This window comes from Aegilops tauschii, chromosome 5, assembly GCF_002575655.3.
Source record: "Aegilops tauschii subsp. strangulata cultivar AL8/78 chromosome 5, Aet v6.0, whole genome shotgun sequence".
Lineage (NCBI taxonomy): Eukaryota > Viridiplantae > Streptophyta > Magnoliopsida > Poales > Poaceae > Aegilops > Aegilops tauschii.
The window spans coordinates 454946470-454953587 of NC_053039.3; positions in this window are offsets into that span (position 1 = coordinate 454946470).

Genomic DNA, 7118 nt, shown 5'->3' on the forward strand with positions numbered 1-7118 from the left:
TATCAAGAAGGCGAAGGCTTGTCATAACTGTCACCTCACGTGGCTGTGCCATGGCGATGCCAACTCGAGGTTCTTCCACCTCCATGAGAGAGTCGGACAATGGAAAGTTTTTGTTTAGTCTCCCGAGACCATTGCTGAAGGAAATGTGCCCTAGAGGCAATAATAAAGTTGTTATTAACATTTCCTTATATCGTGATAAATGTTTATTATTCATGCTAGAATTGTATTAACCGGAAACTTAGTACATGTGTGAATACATAGACAAACAGAGTGTCCCTAGTATGCCTCTACTTGAATAGCTTGTTTATCAAAGATGGTTATGTTTACTAGCCATAGACATGTGTTGTCATTTGATGAACGGGATCACATCATTGGAGAATGATGTGATGGACAAGACCCATCCGTTAGCTTAGCACTATGATTGTTTAGTTTGTTGCTATTACTTTCATCATGACTTATACATGTTCCTCTGACTATGAGATTATGCAAGTCGAATACCGGAGGAACACTTAGTGTGCTATCAAACGTCACAACATAACTGGGTGATTATAAAGATGCTCTATAGGTGTCTCCGATGGTGTTTGTTGAGTTGGCATATATCGAGATTAGGATTTGTCACTCCGATTGCCAGAGAGGTATCTTTGGGCCATCTCGGTAATGCACATCACAATAAGCCTTGCAAGCAATGTGACTAATAAGTTAGTTGCGGGATGATGCATTACGAAACGAGTAAAGAGACTTGCCGGTAACGAGATTGAACTAGGTATAGTGATACCGACAATCGAATCTCGGGCAAGTAACATACCGATGACAAAGGGAACAACCTATGTTGTTATGCGGTTTGATCGATAAAGATCTTCGTAGAATATGTGGGAGCCAATATGAGCATCCAGGTTCTGCTATTGGTTATTGATCGGAGATGAGTCTCGGTCATGTCTACATAGTTCTCGAACCCGTAGGGTCCGCATGCTTAACGTTCGATGACGATCGGTATTATGAGTTTATGTGTTTTGATGTACCGAAGGTAGTTCGGAGTCCCGGATGAGATCACGGACATGACGAGGAGTCTCGAAATGGTCGAGACATAAAGATTGATATATTGGAAGGTTATGTTTGGACACCGGAAAGGTTTCGGATAGGTTCGGCCATTTTCCGGAGTACCGGGGGTTTACTGAAACCGCCCGGGGGGTTAGTGGGCCTTCATGGGCCCTAGTGGAAGAGAGGAGGAGGCGGCCAAGTGGAGGCGCACGCCCCCCAATCCCAATTTTTCCCGAATTGGGGGGTGGGGGCCGGCCCCCCTTTCCTTCTCTCCCTCTTCCTCTTTCCTTCCCCTCCTAGTTGGACTAGGAAAGGGGGGAACCTACTCCTTCCCCATGAGGCCGGCCGACCCCCTCCTCCACTCCTTTATATACGGGGGAGGGGGGCACTGAGGGAGTCCTGGACTAAGGGGTCCTCGGGCGCCCGACCTGTTATCCATGGGACGGACTGATGGGCTGTGAAGACACGAAGACCGAAGACCATACTCGTGTCCGGATTGGACTCTCCTTGACGTGCAAGACAAGCTTGGCGACCAATAATGAAGATTCCTTCTTATGTAACCGACTCCATGTAAACCCTAGACCCCCCGATGTCTATATAAACCGGAGGGGGTAGTCCGGAAAGGACACATTCATTACCATATACTCATAGGCTAGATTTCTAGGGTTTAACCATTACGATCTCGTGGTAGATCAACTCTTGTAATACTCATATTCATCAAGATCAATCAAGCAGGAAGTAGGGTATTACCTCCATAGAGAGGGCCCGAACCTGGGTAAACATCGTGTCCCCCGTCTCCTGTTACCATCGATCCTAGATGCACAGTTCGGGGCCCCCTTCCCGAGATCCGCCGGTTTTGACACCGACAGGCACCCCATAGACACACAAGTTGATGTCTTAGCCGTGTGCGGTGCCCCGCTCCACAGTTTTCCACCTCGGTCATATTGTCGTAGTGCTTAGGCGAAGCCTTGCGTCGGCAACTCCATCATCACCGTCACCACGCCGTCGTGCTGACGAAACTCTCCCTCGGCCTCAGCTGGATCTAGAGTTCGAGGGACGTCACAGCTGAAAGTGTGCAGATCGCGGAGGTGCTGTGCGTTTGGTACTTGATTGGATCGCGAAGACGTTCGACTACATCAACCGCGTTACTAAACGCCTCCGCTTTCGGTCTACGAGGGTACGTGGACACTCTCTCCCCGCTCGTTGATATGCTTCTCCTAGATAGATCTTGCGTTATCGTAGGTTTTTTTTTTAAAATACTACGTTCCCCAACAGTTGCATGATCATCTCATGGGAGGGTAAAGAAAAGATCATTGGCAACATTACGTTTAGTTTGGGATCCTCTTGTGCGTCCCTCTCGACTCTCCATTTGAAGACACTTGGTACCAAACCGTGCACCTCTCACACCTATAGATTTCATTTACCATGGATGACATTCGTGACATGATTTTCTCCATGCCCATCGACAAAGTGTCGGGTCTAGACGGCTTCAATGAGCTCTTATTTTGTTCATGTTGGGACATTCCTAAAGATGACATGGTCATGAATTTTTCCAAACTGCATCACTTGCATGCCAATAGTTTTGCCTTTGTCAGCATGACAAACATTGTGCTATTGCCCAAATTCTCATTGTAGGGCGACAACCATCCACAAGATCTCAAAAATCTTCTGAGAGACGCTTGTGGACCGCCTAGAAATGATATTTGATGAAGTAGTCTCCGAATCTCAAACTGCACTCAAACAGAGATGCATACAAGACAATTTTCCCTACGTCCAAAATGTTTTAATCTATATACCTAATACCTATACCTAATAATATTAAAAGGAGGAAGCTTTCTTAGTTCTCCTTCCGTCAGCCCTTGTATCTATTAATTTTGTGTTAACATAAAGATTGATGGCTGAGATTTCTCTCCTATCTAAAAAAGGAACGTCCCTGTTTTCGTGTCTTCTCTCGTCAAGCCTACTTCCCACGCGTGTAGTGACCTCAGCCTGTGATCGACACCAAGTAGATCAGATTTTGTGTTGTGTTTGTGGTGGAGTTTGTGCTCTGTCCGTGTCGAATGATCACCATAATAAGGCCCAGCTTGGAATGGGAGTAAATTTACACACCCGGGTTGCTTTTATAGGTGTATATCATCAGCCATATGTGATTTCCAACCGGAAAAGAAAACGACCGATTGAGGTATGTATCTTCTACAAGTGTAGAAGTGTTGAAAACGATAATCCAATCAGGCCAGGCTTGAGCCCTCGACCGTACCGAATCCCCCGAATCAATTGCAAATAAAAACTGTCGGGCCCTTCCTATCTTGCCGGAATGCAATCCCGCTCGCCGTGCTCAACTCGAGGCCAAAGAGAAGAAGCGTGAGACACGTATATCGTTTTTGTGCGAGGTGAAGAGGCAAATCTACCGACTGCCAAACTCTTATGGAGCGGATATGGAAGAGGGCTAAGAAAGCAAGGGGAATTGGCTTCTGCGCGTACCTCCCTGCCATCGGCAGGGACTGGGAGGACGACACTAACGAGCCACCCTTTTGATGCCTTCTCTCAGGATCTCCCAAAGACCATGGAAGCTAAAAAGGTGGCAGCAGGCCAGTAGGGAAGGAAACTAAGGGAAGCATGGGATTTGGACCATCAACGCCGATTACCCGCCGCACCAGCCACGCTTCATCCAGTGGCAGCACTAATTTTGGAGCAAGGCAGAGAAAAGTCAAGGAGAAAGGGGATCAGGACGTGCGAGTTTTTTTAGGCAATTCAACGAAGCTTTATTAGGCCTTGTACAATGGAAGGTGCTTAGGGGAGGTGCTTAGAGAAATAAACCAGACTTTCTTTAAGCACCGGTGCTTATTTATACAGGGTAGACGCTTAACTAAGCGTCTCTCCTGTAGAAATAGGCACCGGTGCTTCAGAAAATCTCGGTTTATTTTTCTAAGCACCCCTCTAAGCATCTCCCATTATACAAGGCCTTAAACTGTCACAATGTTTACAGCGACGGAAGGGACGTTTCTGGGATGGCCTAACTAGACATGGTGGCCACCACCTAGATTAAGTGCATGCTTCACTAAATTGTGCGCTTTAAAATTTGGGCACCTACGTTCATGAACTATCTTACAAAAATTGAAAGAAATAGAATGATCTATGATCTATCAGGACGTGTGAGTGCACGAGATGATTTGATGTTGTAGGCCTGGCCGTGTTGGACTAAAGCCCAACTATACATTCCAGCACGAAAAAAAATTCCCTTTTCCGTCAAGGCGGGTGCGGCGCCGGCGTGCCCCGTGCCCAGCGAGGGGCAGCCGGGCGCCACGATGCGCGCTGGTGGATGGTCCGGCAGCCGCTTCTGGGCCCTTGCGGGGGAGGCCTCCGACGATGAAGACGAAGCAGACGACGGCGGGGTAGGGGCCGCGTGCGGCCCGTCCCTGTGCTCGGTCGGTGATTTTGTGGCCAGGGCGGAGGAGCTTGGGGGCTCGCTCCAGGTTGGTCGGCGGCGGGCGTTCGCGCCAGGTGGGTGCGGGCCTCGTCGGCGTGGATCTCAGGCGGGGGCGGCGCGGCGTGTCGCCCCGAGGCAGACCCCGAGGGAGGGGCTCGCTATTCTCGCGATTCCGGCCGTGGAGGAGGGCCTCCTGCTTCGGGAGGCTGCGCAGGGCCCAGAGGCGGCTGCTACGCCGGCGGCGACGGTGCTTGCGGCGCTGGCGTCGGGGGATCGCCTGGCTCTAGGGTTGGAGATCCAGAGCTGGGGGATCGACCCGGTGGGTCGGGGCCTAGTTGGGCCAGGGGGCCTGCGTGGGCGAGCGGTCAGTTCCGGCCTCTGGACCGGCCCAAGTGGTGGAGGCTGACCTGGTGGGGCTACGACAGGGGAGGCCAGTCCCTCTGGGCAGGCAGCCCGGCCGCTCGGCCCCTGTCCAGCGGAGAGGGTATATAAATCGATCTGGCTGCCGAAGGGTGCCCTAGATCCATCGCTAGGGTTTCCAGCCACCAAATCGGAGGCGCGGCGTCTCGGTTCTTCCGCCCGTGTCCTCATCCCCTCTCGCCCCCCGCTGCCCCTCGCGCGGTCCTTCGCCGAGGTGGTGGCCATGGGTTGCAAGGCTGATCGTCGGGCGGACAAATGCCCCTCCCTCCTCTCGACCCTGCAGCGGAGCGCAGCCGCGAGCGCGAGCTGAGGGCGCAGGGCGCGGCCCGCCGCCCGCGAAGGCGAAGTTGGTGGCTGGGGGCCGCCGCCGGCGTGGTGGCTGAAGGAGCAAGAGCGGTAGAAGCGCAAGAAAGGAGAGTACAAGCGGAAGGGGCTCGAGCTCAAGCGGATCGAGGAGATGCCCCAGTTCCAGGGCGACCGGGTGGGCGATCCCTATGCCGCAAATAAGAAGAAGAAGTTCAACTCCGCGGGGAAGGCGCGCTCCAAGTCGCCGGTCACGCAGCTCGCGGGGTCCTCCAAGGGCACGACCGCCGAGCCCATTCCGGTGGAGGAGGCCGACGACCGTGAGTGCTTCAAATGCGGAAGGGCGGGCCACTTCCAGAGCTCCTGCAAGTTCCTGCCGCTCTGCATCCTGTGCTCACAGGAGGGCCACATCTCGGCTTGCTGCCCCTCCCGCAGCAAGCCGCTCCTGCTCCAAACGATGGGGCACGCCATCCAGGGGGCGGCTTCTTCTGTCTCCAGTTCCCAGAGGAGGCCGAAGATGCGCAGCGAGGCTTTGGGACCAATGCGGCCATCCTCTCTGCGGCCCCGGGGGTGCTGTCGAAGGAGCTATTGGACGTCGAGCTGCCACACTTGTTCGAGGGAGAATGGGATTGGCAGGTCGCGCAAGTCGATGCCGACATCTTCTCCATGGTGTTTCTTGACCCTGCCATGTTGCGCATGGCCACGCGCAGTGGAAAGCTATTCCTCTCCATCAACAATATCACTGCGCTGATTCGGGATGCTGCGGCTGATGCGCCCAAGGGTGAATCCATGCCTGGGATCTGGGTGAAGCTGTGGGGCATTCCCCCAAAGCACCGTAAGGTGGACCGTCTCATGGCGGGGCTGACGATGCTAGGCCGGCCGCTTGTGGTGGACGAGCTCTCTCTGATCCGTTCTGGCCCGGTGCGGATGCGGTTCGCGTGCCGCAAGCCTGAGCTGATGCGGGGCTCTGTCCAAATCTGGTTCAATGGGGTGGGTTTTCTCATCAAGCTCGAGCCCGAACTCGACCCCCCCCGTCGCGGGGCGCCGACGCTGCCGCCCCCTCCCCCTCCCAGCAAGGACAAGGGTCCGGACCGTGATGACGCTGACAAGGACAAGCAGCAGGACCGGGGACGCGACAAGGACCAAGACGCCAGCATGGAGGACGACTCCATCGACACGGCGGCCTGGGAGAAGCTTGGGATTCAGGGTGCGGGCTCTCCGGTGCCTCGAACTCGCCCGGTGGACACTTGGGCCTCGGCGGTTGCCATGGACGTAGAGGTGGCTAACCAATACGGCTCCAATCTAGGGCTGGCCTCCCCACCTTCTGCGGCTTTGCTCGACAAGGGGACGACGGCGTCCTGCGCCACGGGCGTGCCAGCGGGGGAGCGCACATCGCTGGTGCTGTCCCCAAGCTCTACCCTCCCGCCCATGACCAAGTCGCCGGCTTAGGTGGGCTGGGGGCAGCAAAAGTGGCTCGGTGCGGCAGGCAAAGAAGCTGGCTAGGCGCACGATCAACACCGAGGGCGTCCGCTCCATGGACCCGCTGGGCGCGCCTCCCACTCCCCGGCAGACGGTGATGGCACTCGCCTCCCCCTCGCGCTTCCTCTCGGCGACATCCTGTCCCAGGAGGCTTCCAAGACGGCGCCGATCGTGTAGGCGCGGCGGTCCAAGGCGGTGCCATCGATCCCAGTCTGCTCCAGCTCGCGCTCCAGGGGCGCCAAGGCGGGTCTTCCGGCGATGCAACGGGCGCAGCTCATCCAGGCCCAGAAGAACCTCGATCTCTCAGGTAATCCTCCACCGTGCTTTTTTGTCTTGCAAACTTTTTCGGATGACCATCTTAGTGAGGTTTTAGAGGAGAGTGGGGTGGATGCGTCGTGTCTAGGTGGCACACGCGAGCTGTTGCCTCTGTTGCGTGCTACGGAGCAGGCGC